The sequence below is a fragment of the Prionailurus viverrinus genome, unplaced genomic scaffold, assembly GCF_022837055.1.
Source record: "Prionailurus viverrinus isolate Anna unplaced genomic scaffold, UM_Priviv_1.0 scaffold_177, whole genome shotgun sequence".
NCBI classification, from domain to species: domain Eukaryota; kingdom Metazoa; phylum Chordata; class Mammalia; order Carnivora; family Felidae; genus Prionailurus; species Prionailurus viverrinus.
Genome location: NW_025927567.1, coordinates 17501 through 32593, shown reverse-complemented (window position 1 = coordinate 32593; position 15093 = coordinate 17501).

The window sequence follows — 15093 nt, the reverse complement described above, 5'->3', positions numbered from 1 at the left end:
AGTTTTACTCCATAAGAAAGTTGCCTCACGGGAAGGGACACAATTGATGGCCCAGAGAGAGGAGAGATACAAATTGAACACACCTGCCCTCCCCGCTACACCCACACCCACACCCACACCCACAGACCCTTTCCCAATAGTCAGAAGAATGAGGAAGAGGAGGAAGGCAGACAGATGCCAGTGATCCTAAACCCACCCCTCCTCCTCCCCGAGCACAAGCGCCAAGATGGGTGCCCACCCCACGGCCTGCTCCTCCTTCACCTCTTCCACAGGGGGCTGAAAAGCAACTAGAGACAAAGCCACTTTTGCAGGAGGGGAAGACAGGAGACAGAGATGGAAGAAGAAGTAGGAGGTGGACGCGGACGCGGAGTTGGAGGCGCAAAAGAAAAAGATGAAAGACACACAAAAAGGTGAGTCCAAAACTTTAAATCTGCCTGGGGCCTGGCCGGCGGCTCCCTGGCCGCCTCCCCCTCCCCCTGTTTCTGCATCAGTTGGTGTGGCTCCAGTGATCTCCTAGGCCATCCCCGCTGGTGGGGCCTCCCGTGTGAGCCTGATGGTGGGGAAACAGATCGTTTGACTTTTTAGCGGACACGGGTGTGACGTCTTGGGTACTCAAGGCCATGGAAGGTTGATTGCTTACTTAAAATGGACATATTTTCGGAGCCGTCGATATCAAATACAATGCCGACAGTTAGGTTTTATTCTTGGTGGTGGTGGTTGTAAAATGGCTTGAATTTGGTGCTCTCTGCATGACAAGGCTTTGGGGTGGGCAGCTCCGGTCATGGCCTTGCTTCCGTCCCAATACTGACCCTGTAACTGTGGTCCTCAAAATATACATCTCTGTGACCTTTACAAACAACATAACCCGTTTTCTCCCTCGTTTTACAACAGGTATCAAAAACAAAATCAAAAAAACTTTACAGACACTTACGCCCTTCCTTGTTCCACTCAGACACGCACTCTAGGGTTCAGGCCCGGGGCAGGGGCCTAATCAGCTTTCATGTGACTTCAATTTATGACTTCACGGGTACCCGTTGCAGTTTGTCAGCAAAAAGTACTTCAAACGATGTGATGGTCGATTTTGTCTCTCGCATACAGTGTTCGTGGGTGAATGTTGACAGGAGATAGGTTAAATACACAAAAATGTTTACTCGTAAACCTTTAAATTTTTTCCTTGTACCATTTATTTTTGAGAGAGAGAGAGAGAGAGAGAGAGAGAGAGAATGACTGAGAATGAATGTCAGCGAGGGAGGGGCAGAGACAGCGGGAGACACGGAATCCGAAGCAGGCTCCAGGCTCTGAGAGGTCAGCACAGAGCCCCACGCGGAGCTCGAACTCACGAGCTGTGAGATTGTGACCTGAGCCGAAGTCGGACGCTTAACCGACTGAGCCGCCCAGGAGTCCCTATTTGTAAACTTTTAAAATGGCTTCCCCAATCTTTCGTGACCTGCAACTTCAAAGCTTTGCTAAGTGAAGCGGTAAATTAGGTTCAATTCTTCGGACATCTGAGTCTTTTCCACAGAAGATAAAATACTAAATTGTGAATTACTAAACCTACGGCGTTTTCTTTTGTGTTTTTCTTTTGTTTTTGTTTTGCTGTGTGTGTGTGTGTGTGTGTGTGTGTGTGTGTGTGTGTGGTCTTTGGCTTTATTCAGAAAAACTTAACAGTAAAGATACTTGGGTCTGTTAGTAAACAGGTTTCATCGTTTGTCGTTGTTGTTTTTTTTCCTTGAAGATTTGTTTTCCAGCCTATTTCTTTATTTTTAGGGGAGGAGGGAGGGAGAGAGAGAGAGAGAGAGAGAGAAAGAGAGAGAGAGAGAGAGAGAGAGAGAGAGACACACACACACACACACACACACACACACACACACACACTCAGAATGAGTCAGTGGGAGGGGCAGAGGATCCGAAGCGGGCTCTGCGCTGACAGCACAGACAGCCCAACGCATGGCTCAAACTCACGAACCGAACCGTGGGATCATGAGCTGAGCCGAAGTTGGATGCTTAACTGACAAAGCCACCCAGGCGCCCGTTTCATGACTTGTTAAAAATTGTACAGAAAAAGAAAAAAGAAACAAAACCGAACACCACAACGTATTTCTGAAAATGATGAGATACATTCGTACATTTGGCAGTGTAAAGAATTCTGGTGTGTGGGGGGCCTGGGTGGCTCAGTGGGTTAAGCGTCTGATTTCAGCTACGGTCATGGTTCATGGATTTGAGCCCTGAGCTGGGTTCTGCACTGACAGTGCAGAGCTCCCCTTTCCCCCCACCTCTCAAAATAAAGGAATTAACCTAAGAGGAAAAAAAGAACTCCATAAAAAAAAAAAAATTAAAAAGAAGCAGGCAGGCAGGTGGAAAAGAAGAGAGAAAAAACACAAAAGACTATATGGTCAATCGCTATTCTTGGTGTGTTTATGTCAATACTGAAGCCATGTCTGTTAACACTGGACTTATTTTACAAACAAATTAGTTTTCATTGGGCTATCTTTGACAGGAATGGAGGGGTCTCGATAGAAAAAGATTATATTTCAATAGCTCTTTGGTGGATGTTAAATTCTAGTTCTGGTTAATTAATTTTCTTTGACTGTTTGTTGTTTGCCTTTAAAACTGGGCTGGATCCTGAATCCTGGTTTCCTCCAATATCTGACTATGACTCTTCACACTCAGGCTTCCAATCCTCTCCCATCCTCTTATCTTACCATCCTGAAGAACTCAAATGGCCCTTTTCCCTGAAGCCCTGCAAAGGAAAGCTGAACAACTGGAGATAAACTTCAGAGAAATTGCCACAGTTGTAGACAATCTGTGTGCCTGTTGCTCTACGGGCCATTCAGAACGAGACATTTGCTGCTGTTGTGTTTTTGTTGTTTTTAAAGTAGGCTTCACCACGCCCAGTGTGGAGCCCAACTGGAGCCTTGAGCTCACGACCCTGGGATTGAGACCTGAGTGAAGAGCCAGACTTGAATACTGAACCTGAACCCACTGAGCCACTCAGGATCCCCCAAAATGAGACATTTGAACTACATGCCAGAAAAATCGGTCAGATTGCCCCCTGCCTGCTCACACTCCAGCTGAGGATGCTTCGAGCCTGGCATCTAGACACCTTCTCACTGACCACACTTGGGACTTAGACACTGGGTTTATAAGTTGTTCTAACCATTAACCGTGGTTTTCTTTTCTTTCTGTAGAAATACCTCTTATTAGTTACCTGATTGCTGAACGAGGCAGAGTCAAAGCTAGTTCACGAACACTTGCTGCACCTGTATTAGCTCCTCTTTAGAAATAAGAACCCACATTTTCTTTGTATTTTTATAAGTTTCTTAATATTTACTTTTGAGAGGGGGTGGGGGGAGGGAGACCCATAATCTGTAGCTGGCTCCAGGCTCTGAGCTGTCCGCACAGAGTCTGATGCGGGGCTCGAAATCACGAATGGCGAGATCCTGACCGGAGCCAGAGTCCGATGCGTAACCCACGGAGCCACCCAGGTGCCCCAGCAATAAAAGCCCACATAAACAGGGGCACCTGGATGGCTCAGTCGGTAGAGCGCGTAGCTCTCGATCTTGGGGTTGTAAGTTCGAGCCCAACGTTGGGTGTAAAGGTTACTTAATAAGATTAAAAAAAACATAAAAGTAAAATCAGACAGCAATTCACTTGGGTACAGTAAGAGGCCCTTGACCACCACAACCTTCCCCTTCGCGCCCCCCGCCCCCCCAAGGTGGTTATAACATTGGGTTTGACTATACTGTTACTATTTCTTAGAATACACTTGGGGAGAAAACTCAGGATATGATGCAGTACCAAACTATGCAGAAAAATATCCAAGATCTCAGATAGGAACTATCTCTGATACCCACCCCCACCCCCACCCCCACCCCCACCCCCAATTAGCACAAGGGAGCAAAAGTTGTGCCCTGCACCCTGTCAAATCCTTCCCTTCCAAAGCCCCTGCCACACCCTAATTCGGCTTGAAATAGTTTCAGAAGGTGGCCCCCCACCCCTGTTCCATAAAAGTGGAACGAGGGATTGACAATGGAAACTTATAAAGGGGAAGAAAACTTTACACCTCTGACTCCATGTTGCTTCGATTCCCTTCACAACCTCTGTGTAGCCCTGCACCTCGGCCTGTGACAGGTGAGATTTACAGAAACTGTTCTCACCGGGGGAGATAAACGGATAGCCCGAGCCCGAGCCATCACCCATCATCGTCCCCATTCCTTACCATTGGGAAATGATCCAAACTCCAGAGGCTGGGGGTGAGTGTGGGGGGCGGGGAGTGGGGAGTGGGCAATTGAAACTGTGCCACGGAGGGTTAAGGAGGCTGACGCTCGCTCTCTCTCGCAGACAACCTAAATCTTGTTCTTCAGAGAACTATTTGCCCCTAATCAGCTATTGTGTCTTTTCAGGTCCCACAGACAAACTCTAGCTGTCTCTGAAGAGGCCTGGACTCAAGGTCCACCGATATGCTTGCAGCCTATAAGCCAGCACAGCCCTGAGAGAAAGAGCCTAAGTCGCCATCCAGGTTATACCAGCTCTCGGGGCATACCCACAGCCCCTTCTCCGTGTCCTAAGGTAACCTGCTGACATCAGGGACTAAATGTTGCCTCGTTCTCATGTGAAGTCTCCGCCCCTAAGTAAACCTGGGGATATGCATGACAGGTATGTTTCCTCAATGTGGGTGCTCCATCTTTCCTCATCAATAATCACAGATGTGCCTTCCCTTGTATCAACAGGTATGTAAAGGATTCTTGGGATGTCATTCTTTTGTCAATTCAAGTCTATTCCAATGTTGCACTGGCTCCTTCAAATTGTCCTTGTTGAAAGTGTGTTGCTGTCCCTGTCTCTCTGTTAAAAATGCTTTGCCAAATACAAAGGCAGACCATCTGAGCCAAGCACATGAACTATGTCTGCTGGTCAATGGAACTTACAGAGAACATACGTCACTTTTGAGTTTCCCACCATTTATGTTACAATACGTTCGCCCCAACGAGGAACCCTAGGTGGTTCAAAGACACATATGTGTGCTTACACACACACACACACACACACACACACACACACACTCACTCACTCTCATACCCAGCAAGGAGGGACACACCCAGGGCCTACAAGACAGTCACCTGGCACTGAGGGACATAAAAACATCAAGTTGATCATCCGTGATTTCTGAGGAAAGATTATCGACCAAGACGGGGAAATGATAAAGGAAATCCTAAACTTTTAATGTTGGTGGTCTCCCAGGGAAGCTATATATGTAATATTTACCGAGGTCAAAGGGACTCTAGAAAACCTCAAAGCATGAGCTCTTTTTCTGTCCTGAGCACAGATTGTATGTCTGGTTTGTTTAAAAAAAAAAAAATTTTTTTTTTAAACATAACTAACTAAAAAAGGGGGCTTCCAAAGGGGGCTTATAAAGAGGAGGGAAACAAAAGAAAACAATACAAAAACCTTCCTGGTCGCCATAAGATTGAAGTCATACAGCCTTGCACATACTAAAAACAGAAGATAAAGTCCGTAACTTTCTGGAATGTGTTCTTTCTCCTCATGGTGATTCCTAACATCTGCGCCCCCCCCCCCCCGGCCCCGTGCCCTGTTTATCCTTTTTTTTTTTTTTTTTTTGGTAAGCTGTATGTATGCCCAATGTGAGGTCTTCCCCAGATGACTGACTTGTTTGTGAAGATTGCATATCCCCGTCAGCCCTCCTAACTTGGGCTCCAATGAAACTCTTTTCCTTCCTCTTTAAAATTGTTTTTAAAAAGGCTCATTCATTTTGCATCGACATAGGGTAAATGCTATAAAAGGTAAACAAGACATAGTGAGGGGACAAACTGGGAAAGGTGGACAGCGTTTAAAAGATGCTTTTAAATGCTACACTTCTTCCTGCCTTTCCTTCACAGGTAGGACAGCACCTACACGTACTGTCGTTGGCAATGGTCATCGGCCTAGAGAGGAAGAAACCATTCCATAGTTTTCCACACGGCGGATGAGAAGGCCCTCTCGGACCAAATCCAGGAACTCCCTTACTGTGAGCCAAGGACCGGTGTTTTGTCGTTTTCCTTTCAGTTGTGGTTAGAAGTAGAAGTAGACATCACCTACAATTGAGATTTTTCACCATATATAAGCGTAGAGCTCAGTGGTATTAGGTGCAACATTCACGTCCTCCTCGTTGCGTTCTCTCTTTCCATTCCATTTGTTGTAGTGTTTTAAGATTTATGTTTTTATTTTTTTAATTTTTTTTTAATATATGAAATTTATTGTCCAATTGGTTTCCATACAACACCCAGTGCTCATCCCAAAAGGTGCCCTCCTCAATACCCATCACCCACCCTCCCCTCCCTCCCACCCCCCATCAACCCTCAGTTTGTTCTGTTTTTAACAGCCTCTCTTATGTTTTGGCTCTCTCCCACTCTAACCTCTTTTTTTTTTTTTTTTTTTCTTTCCTTCCCTTCCCCCATGGGTTTCTGTTAAGTTTCTTAGGATCCACATAAGAGTGAAACCATATGGTATCTGTCTTTCTCTGTATGGCTTATTTCACTTAGCATCACACTCTCCAGTTCCATCCACGTTGCTACAAAAGGCCCTATTTCATTCTTTCTCATTGCCACGTAGTATTCCATTGTGTCTATAAACCACAATTTCTTTATCCATTCATCAGTTGATGGACATTTAGGCTCTTTCCATCATTTGGCTATTGTTGAGAGTGCTGCTATAAACATTGGGGTACAAGTGCCCCTATGCATCAGCACTCCTGTACCCCCTGGATAAATTCCTAGCAGTGCTATTGCTGGGTCATAGGGTAGGTCTATTTTTAATTTTGTGAGGAACCTCCACACTGCTTTCCAGAGCGGCTGCACCAATTTGCATTCCCACCAACAGTGCAAGAGGGTTCCCGTTTCTCCACATCCTCTCCAGCATCTATAGTCTCCTGATTTGTTCATTTGGGCCACTCTGACTGGCGTGAGGTGATATCTGAGTGTGGTTTTGATTTATATTTCCCTGATGAGAAGCGACGTTGAACATCTTTTCATGTGCCTGTTGGCCATCCGGATGTCTTCTTTACAGAAGTGTCTTTTCATGTTTAAGATTTATGTTTTTAATGTTTACTTATTGGTTTAAGGGGGGGGGGTGGGAGGGAGGGAACCCCAAGCAGGCTCCGCACTGTCCGTGCGAGAACCCAACGCAGGGCTTGGTCTCACGAACCCTGAGATATGACGTGAGTCAAAATCAAGCGTGGGATGCTTCACCCACTGAGCCACCCAGGCACCCCACCCATTCCATTTGTTTTAAAGACACAAACGTTGCAAACGTGTTTTTTTTTTTTCCAACTTTTATTTATTTTTGAGATAGAGAAAGAGCATGAATGGGGGAGGGTCAGAGAGAGGGAGACACAGGTTCTGAAGCAGGCTCCAGGCTCTGAGCTGTCAGCACAGAGCCCGACGTGGGGCTTGAAACTCACGGACCGTGAGATCATGATCTGAGCCCAAGTCGGACACTTATCCGACCGAGCCCCCCAGGCGCCCCACAACCTTTTTTATTTTTTTTAAAGTTTGTCCATCCATGCCTTCATTCCTTCATTCATTTTTCACATTCTCTTCACTCGATGTGGGACTTGAAGTCACAACCCTGACAGAGGTCAAGAGTCCAAGAGTCGCATGCTCTTCTGAGTGAGCCAGCCAGGAGCCCCTTCCATTCCATGATTTGAAACAACCCCAGGATCCTGACTCAGACTCCCAAATTGACGGATGAGAGCCCCACCCACGCCCTCTAGGCCATCTGTGGGGCTGTTTCATGTGTGTCCATCTTCCTTCCTCCTTTTAGTGGCACGTCAAAGGTTGCGTGTGAAACAGCCAGTGACTGTGGAATGAAACTGTACTCCGTTTCCCTTTGGAAGCAGGTGGGAGAGGGAGGACAGGTCAATGGCTAATCAATAGAGTGTTAGTGTTGCTTTACAGGAGTGTGCCCGCTGGGACCATCACCCGGGGTCACAATTGTCCCCTGTCAGGCCTCCCTCACCCTCTATCCCTTATTGCTCCATGCCTGTGTTTGGCCTCTGAACCCTAAGACCCCACCATCACGTGTTTCATGCCACCCCCTAACTCTGACTCGGCAGGCCACGCCACGCCACACCATGCCGCTCGCTCGCTCGCTCGCCCGCCAACTCCTTACCCTTCCACGTACCTGCACCCCCACCCCTGGAAGGCATTATAGTAAGATATCATCCTCCACATCCATGATTCTCAAACGGTTTATTGAGGTTTCCTGGGTTAGGAAAAGGAGGGGACTCTCTTTCTTCCAGAGAAGGCAAGTTCTTCAGACATCATCTTCTCCCCTCCCCCCTTCTCTCCCCCCCCCCTTCTCTCTTCCCCCCCCCCCCCTTTCCTCCCTTTCCTCCCAGTAGTTCAGAAATTTCAGCCTAAGGGTTGGGGGAGTTGAAGAAAGCCATTCAATGGAGAGAAGCCCCAGGCTCAGACTTTAACAGAAAGCTTTCTGCATTTGAACGAAGGGGTTGAATGAGGCCGATTAGAATGAATCGCCCTGAACCTCCCTTCCACTGCCACTCCCATCCCCGCCCCCACCCCTGCCGCACCCCCACCCCCCACTCCCACCCCCCACGAGTCCTCCAGTGGTTTGGGGAACTGAAGGCTGCGGGTGGGCAGGGGGTGGGGGCGCGTGCATCCTAAGCGGCAAAGTAGGCCCCTGGTCCACAGGAAAAATACAAAGTCTATGTACCGAAATCTGTTGCGTCTGTATACGCCGATAATGACACCGCAGAAAGACAAATTAGAAAAGAAAAGAAGAGAAAAGAAAAGAAAAGAAAAGAAAAACAAAACAACCCCCCAAAAACAATCCCACTTACAACGGTACCAAAAATAATAATGAAGACCACGAAAAGAAATAAAGGAACAAAGAAACATCCGGGCACGAGCGAGCGGGTCTCCCTGTACGTCAGCTACGTTAGAGGGTCCCTCTCCTAGAGGCCCCTTCAGCTCAACGGTGGGCTGCGGTGTCCCTGTCTCTAGCCCGATTCATCTTGGTGCGAGGACCCTAAGTGGCCAAGCAGGCCCCCGGTCCACGGGAAAAATCATGCTCTGGGTCCAGCGGAGTTGTGTGTCTCGGGCACAGCGGTCAAGGGGTTGGCGAGATGTGTGTGGAGGAGAGGAGGTATCTGTTCCGGGGCCGCCCTCCCGGGCACCGCTCTGGCTGAGAAGAGGGCAGTGGGGCGCGGCCTGGACCTGGACGACAGTTACTGCCTGCTCCTGGGCTGAGGGCTGAGGGTAGTGGGGCAATGCCCACGCTGGCTCCTGTGACGCAGTTCGTCCTGGGCACCTTCTGTGGTTTCTGTGCAGGTGCCGGTTGCCGTGATGACCGAGGAGGCTAAACTCCTCTCTCCGCCTGGTTGTTCAGACGCCCGATCCTCCCGTGTTCTCGGTACGTGGACTGACCCGCCACCCTCCCATGCCACCAGACCCCTTGTGCCAATATCTCCTGTTTCAGAGTGCTTTCGCCTTGTCCGGAAAGTAAACAAACAACACTCGCAGATACCCACCCCGCGAGAGAACAAAGAGACGTCCGGCCCCGAGCGAGCGAGTGGGTCGCCCTTGTGCCTCAGTGTACTTTAGAGACTCGGTCTCTTAGAGACACCTGAAGCTCAACGATGGGTTGCGGTGTCCCTCCCTGTCTCTGGCCCGGTTCCATCCCCGGACGAGTCCCACAGTCTCTTTGCACGACGACGACGACGACGACGACGACGACGACGACACCACCGCTCGCTCACGTGAGCCGGAGGCAACGTGCTAACGGGACCGGAGGGTGGCACTGTGGATTCAAAGTGACCTACGCGCCGAAGCGTCTGTAAACGTGGTGTCCAGAAACCTTGGACGTTGCCGTGCCCTGGATGAAATCGTCGCTCTGGAGACTCGGGCACGTGTCGCCCACCTTCTCTACGTTCTTCCTACCTTTAGCCTCCCTGTGTGTGTTTGCCCGACATCTTGCCTGATGGTTCACGGAGGAATGAGACACCCATCCGGCAAGAGCTGATGCTCCACTCACCACGGCACATGACTGACGGAAAAGAATACGCACGGGCCCGCACTCATCTTACCCTTCGTTCTCCACCGTGTCAGAAAAACATGTGGCCTGCCTTCCTCCTGTCCAAAGCCAAACTGGAAGGAAGACTTAGATGTAAAGGAAACGTTAGAGAAGCTTTCAAAAAGTAGCAGCAAGCAAGCAAGCAAGCAAGCAAAGTAAACCACCCACCCCTACCCTCCTGCCCAGCAGGTGCAAGAAGCGTGCGCGGAGCACTCTCCTCCTTTTCTCCCTGGAGGTTCCCCCCCCCCCCCCCCCCCAGGATGTCTTTCCTACGCCACCAGGGGAGTGACATTCTTATCCTCAAGGACAGGAGGAGAAGTGGAGAGAATTCTAGAGGAGAAAAGATCTTGGTTGGTTGGTTTCGTTGGTTTTAAAATCCTCCTCATCCTTTAGCCTCCCCATGTAGTTCAGTTAGTCGTCCACCGTCGCTTCTCCTTGTTCAACCCAATATACAAGCGTTGAGGTCTGGCCACTTCTCAGGGTCTTGGTTTACCTCAGGAGGGGCTCTACCTGTCACGTGAAACTTGTAGGAAATCAATGTGTCAGCTCCTTGTACGGTTAGCCTGTCTCGTGTCAGTGTCACCCTCAGGGTCACCTGCAAACCCTAAGAGGGTGGAGGCATAGGGTGTGTCTCGGTGACACCTTCCTTCTCCCTGCCGGCCCCCCCCCCCCCCCCCCCCCTTTGGACTGTAGGGTCCTCTGGGAACCGGGACATTTTTAGTGAGTGGCTATTAACTCCTTCCGTTCTCCATCTCCCGCCGCCGCCGCCGCCGCCGCCGCCGCCGCCGCCGCCGCCGCCGTAGTAGTAGTGTGTTTATTGAGGACAGTAATGGTGAAAGCCATATTCTTGTCGCTTGCCACGCCGTGCACTTGCACCCATGTTCCCCGTAGCTGTTTGTGGTCTTTGGACTTCGTCGTGGCCCCGTGCGACAAAGGACTTTGCTTAAGCTTTATCCGTGGTCGTTCGTTTATCCATCACCCCCTTTCTGCCCCCCCCCGCAGCTTGGTTTGTAATGTTTCCGAGAGAGACGTTCCCCCGCTTGACCCGACAGAATAAAAATGGCTCGTCCGGGGGCGCCTGGGGGGCTCGGTCGGTTGAGCGTCCGACTTCGGCTCACGTCATGATCTCGCGGTCCGTGGGTTCAAGCCCCGCGTCGGGCTCTGTGCTGACAGCTCAGAGCCTGGAGCCTGGTTTGGATTCTGTGTCTCCCTCTCTCTCTGACCCTCCCCCGTTCATGCTCTGTCTCTCTCTGTCTCAAAAATACATAAATGTTAAAAAATTAAAAAAAAAAAAAAAAAAAAAAAAAGGCTCGTCCGTCCGTTGTTGTTCTGGGAGTACTCTCTCGCGTGGTTTCGGTTTGACCGTCCGTCTCCCTCCCTCCCTCCCTCCCTCCCTCCCTCCCTCCCTGCCCGCCGAAATGTGTCTAAGTCCTCCCTCCCGGGAGCGCGGGCGCCGCCTGGGCCGCTCTGGGCCGCCCGTGCCTCACGGGCGCCCGCGGCCCGCCCGGTGTGTGCGGGGAATTTTCCGCGCACGTCCGCCTCGGCCGGCCGGGGAGTCGAGTGGCCGGTCTGCCCCGCCCTTTCCAGCGGCAGCCGCCCCGATGCATTTTTCGAGTGTCCCTTGGGCTGCCGGGGTCGCGCCGTGCCGGCCGGGAGCTCCCGAGGCGGACGCCCTCCGCCGGCCTGGGACCGAGAGGCGGCATCCGGAGTGGGCCGGGACGAGATCGGGCGGCCGGGCCGCCGGCTGTGCGCCCTCACGTCCCCGAGATCGCGAGCTGTCCCCGCTGACGTTTCGGTCGGTTGTCGGGCGCCACCTGGCGGCCGCTTTTATATAGCGTTTCCCCTCCGGAGCGTCGGCGACGTCGGCAAGGGATGCGATTTGGTCGCGGTGTCCGGGGCGGAGTTCCAGAAGGCCGGCGACGTTGGCGTGATCGTCCCGCTGTCGTCGGGGCGCCGGCGGCTGGTGCACTTGCCGGAGATTGAACCTCCGGGTATATGGGGGAGTAGTGGCGGCGCTCCCTGGGAGCGAGCTGGGGTGGGGGGCTGCCCGGACGGGTCGACCAGCACCCGCCGGTGCTTTCCTCCCCCAACCCCTCGACCGCGGGGACCGCGGGGACCTCCCGGGGCCGCCACCCGGAGACTGTGGCCACGTCGGTCGCTCGTCGGTCCTTCCCTGCCAGGCGTCTTTTGTCTTCCCTCCCGCGTCGCGGTCGGGCCGGGCTGGGCCGGGCCGGGCCGGGCTGGGCCGGTGAGGACCGTCCTGAGCCTTGAGGGGAAGCCCGCGGAGGGCGCCGTGGGCCCGGGAGGGGGCACGCGTGGGGCTCCCGGTCGTTGGACCCGATTTTCTCCCCAGATTTTCCGAGGCCCGCTGCGGAGTTGGGGACCGGGCCGGGCCGCGAGGGGAGGCCCGTATAGGGCGCCAACGCCGGCGCGCCCGCGATCCCCGTTGAGGTCCCGCCGTCGGGGGCGCCTCCGCGGAATTCAACCCCCCCCAAAACAGTCCCAGCCGGGGGTCGGGGACTGGCACGGGGCCGGTCTTGCGAGGGCCGGGGAGGCTTCCGCAGGCGACAGCGCGGAGTGTTTTATTTTTCTAAGTCCCGACCAGGAGACGACCCGTGCACGGGCGAACGTGTAACGGGGCAGGGCCTACCCGGCCAGCCCCTCCCCTCCCAATCCCGCGATTCCCTGGTCGGTCGGTCGGTCGGTCGGTCGGTCCTGGGGTCGACCAGATGGCCCCCGGGGACTTCCGGGGGGGGGGGGGTTGCTTGGCGGCGATGGGAAGATGCTTGGGGCCCGTGGCCGGGCCAGGGTCCCAGAAGGTCCCAGTGACCTGTGGCTCGGCCCCGCCTGCCAACGCGGTTATTTTTGTCTCCTCAAAGGAGTGCTTTTTGCTGCCAGGTAGGTGCTGACACGTTCTGATGTGGCGGTTGTCATCCTGTAAGAGAGACTTGGGCCTCGTCGTCGCTGGCGTGGCTCCGGGCTTGGTGGTGACGCTGAGCCGGACCCGACTCCGCCCTTGCCTGCCTGCTTGCTCGAGCCGTCTGCCTTGGGCCTGCGTGCCGGCTCTTGTGCATCCAGGTGTGGTCCAGGCTGTGGTGCCACCTCCGGTCTCTGGCACCCGAGGGCAGCGTGGGGAGGCGGCGTGGGTCTTCTACCCTGTGCGCCCCCCGCTGCGGGCACCCGGCCGCGGTCGTGACAAACCCACCCTTGCAAGGCTCCGTGCCGCGTGTCAGGCGTTCCCCTTTTCCCTTGTGGGTTGTCCGGCTGCCTGTTCCCTGGGAGAGGTGGGGGAGGGGTGCTGGCGAGGCTGAAGCAGGCCCTCCTCTGGTCGCTGTCCTCGCTGGGCGTTTCCCCAGCCCCCCCTCACCCCAGGACTGCCTTGTGTTGGCGGTAACCGATCGATGTGGTGATCTCGCGCTCTCCCGGGCCGGGCCTAAGCCGTGTCAGACGAGGGACGGACACTCCTGGCGGGTGGGGCCGCTCTTCTCGTTCTGCCTGCGGGCCCCATGCTCCTCCTTCCCGCCTGTGGGCGGTGCAGGGGGGTGCAGAGGGGTGCGGACTCCGGCCCGACCCCGGCCTCCCGTGGCTTGCGGGACTGGGGTCAGCTGACGCAGCGGACACTCTCGCTGGCCTCTCCTGGCTGTGTGTGGTGGGTGGCCTCCTCCCCGTGGTGGGGGGGGCCGCACCCGATGCCACGCTGCTCACCGCCTGGGCGTGCTGAGCGCGTGGCGCCTGGCCCTCCGTGGTGCCCCTGGAGCGCTCCAGGTCGTCTCAGGTGCCTGAAGCCGAGTGGTGGCGCCGTTCCCTGTTCCCAGCGGACCCCCTTTGGGTCGCCGCCGTTGGCGGAGATGCCCGAGGTGGGCGGGTGGCAGAATCGGTGAAGGGAGGCACACCCGTTCCCCCTGCTGTGGGGAGCGGGCGCCTTGTCGTCCCCGCCCTGCAACGGCCGCTGTTGCCCGGAGGGTGTGGGGGACTGACTTGGTGGGGCGAGTTTGAGTGATCGTGGCGGGCCGAGCCGGCGCCGTGGCGCTTGGCCAAAACCCCCTCTGAGCGAGGACTTGTCGGTTTCTTGCCCAGCGCGTTGCTGCTGGTGTTTCGCCTCGGTTTTTCTCGGGCCTCACCTGGAGGCGCGGCGCTCCTTCCGGGCGGTGACACGAGCAACCGCGCGCGTGGGGAAGGCAGGCGGCCCTCGTTGTGGGCCCTGACCGCGAATGCTCTGGAATGCCCTGTGTCAATCCGTTGCCGTGGACCTTTCTCCCCCGCCCCGGGTCCTGGCGGCCCCGGGAAGAAACGCCTTTTGTTTGGCGGGTCCCGATGGGGGGACGAATTTGGGTGGGGGGCGACGCGCCCTTGGTGAGAAAGCCTTCTCTAGCGATCCGAGAGGGTGCCTTGGGGTACCGAAACCCCCCAGTCGCTGCCCCTCCTGTGCGCGTAGTGGCCACCCGTGTTGGGGGTGACTGCATGCCCTTGTGCGTGTTAGGCGGAGCCTTCTCTCCCGCGCGAGAGGAGGTCTGTCGGCCCCGCGGTGGGGCCGAGCGCCGCTCTTCGCCTACCGCGGCCTGCGCCTCCCCCCTCTGAGTCGGGGGAGGGTCACGCCAGGCCTGGCCGGTGTCCGGCGCCGGGGCCCGTGCGCCTCGGGCGTGTGGTGTGCGAGCGCGCGCGCACGCGCGCGGTGTCCCCCCGCTTCTCCCGTGGCGGTGTGTGTCCCGAGGGGCTTGGGGCGTCCCTGCGCGCCCCGCCCCCCCTGCGCCGCGCGGGCGGCGGCTGTCTCCCGCCCGCCCCCGTTCCGGGCTCGCCGCTGGCGGGTGGCGCGCGGGCGCGGGTCGGGGCCGCCTGGCTTCGGGAGGCGCTTCCCTGGGGTGTGGCTCCGGGATGGACCGATCGGATGGAGGTTGGAGACGGGCTCCCGCGGCGGGGGTCCCGTGGGTCCGGACCCTAGGGCCGTGTGTTGTGGGGCGGGGCCTGGCTCGTGGGGAGGCTCGCTAAGGGTGCTGAGGCCGGCTGGCG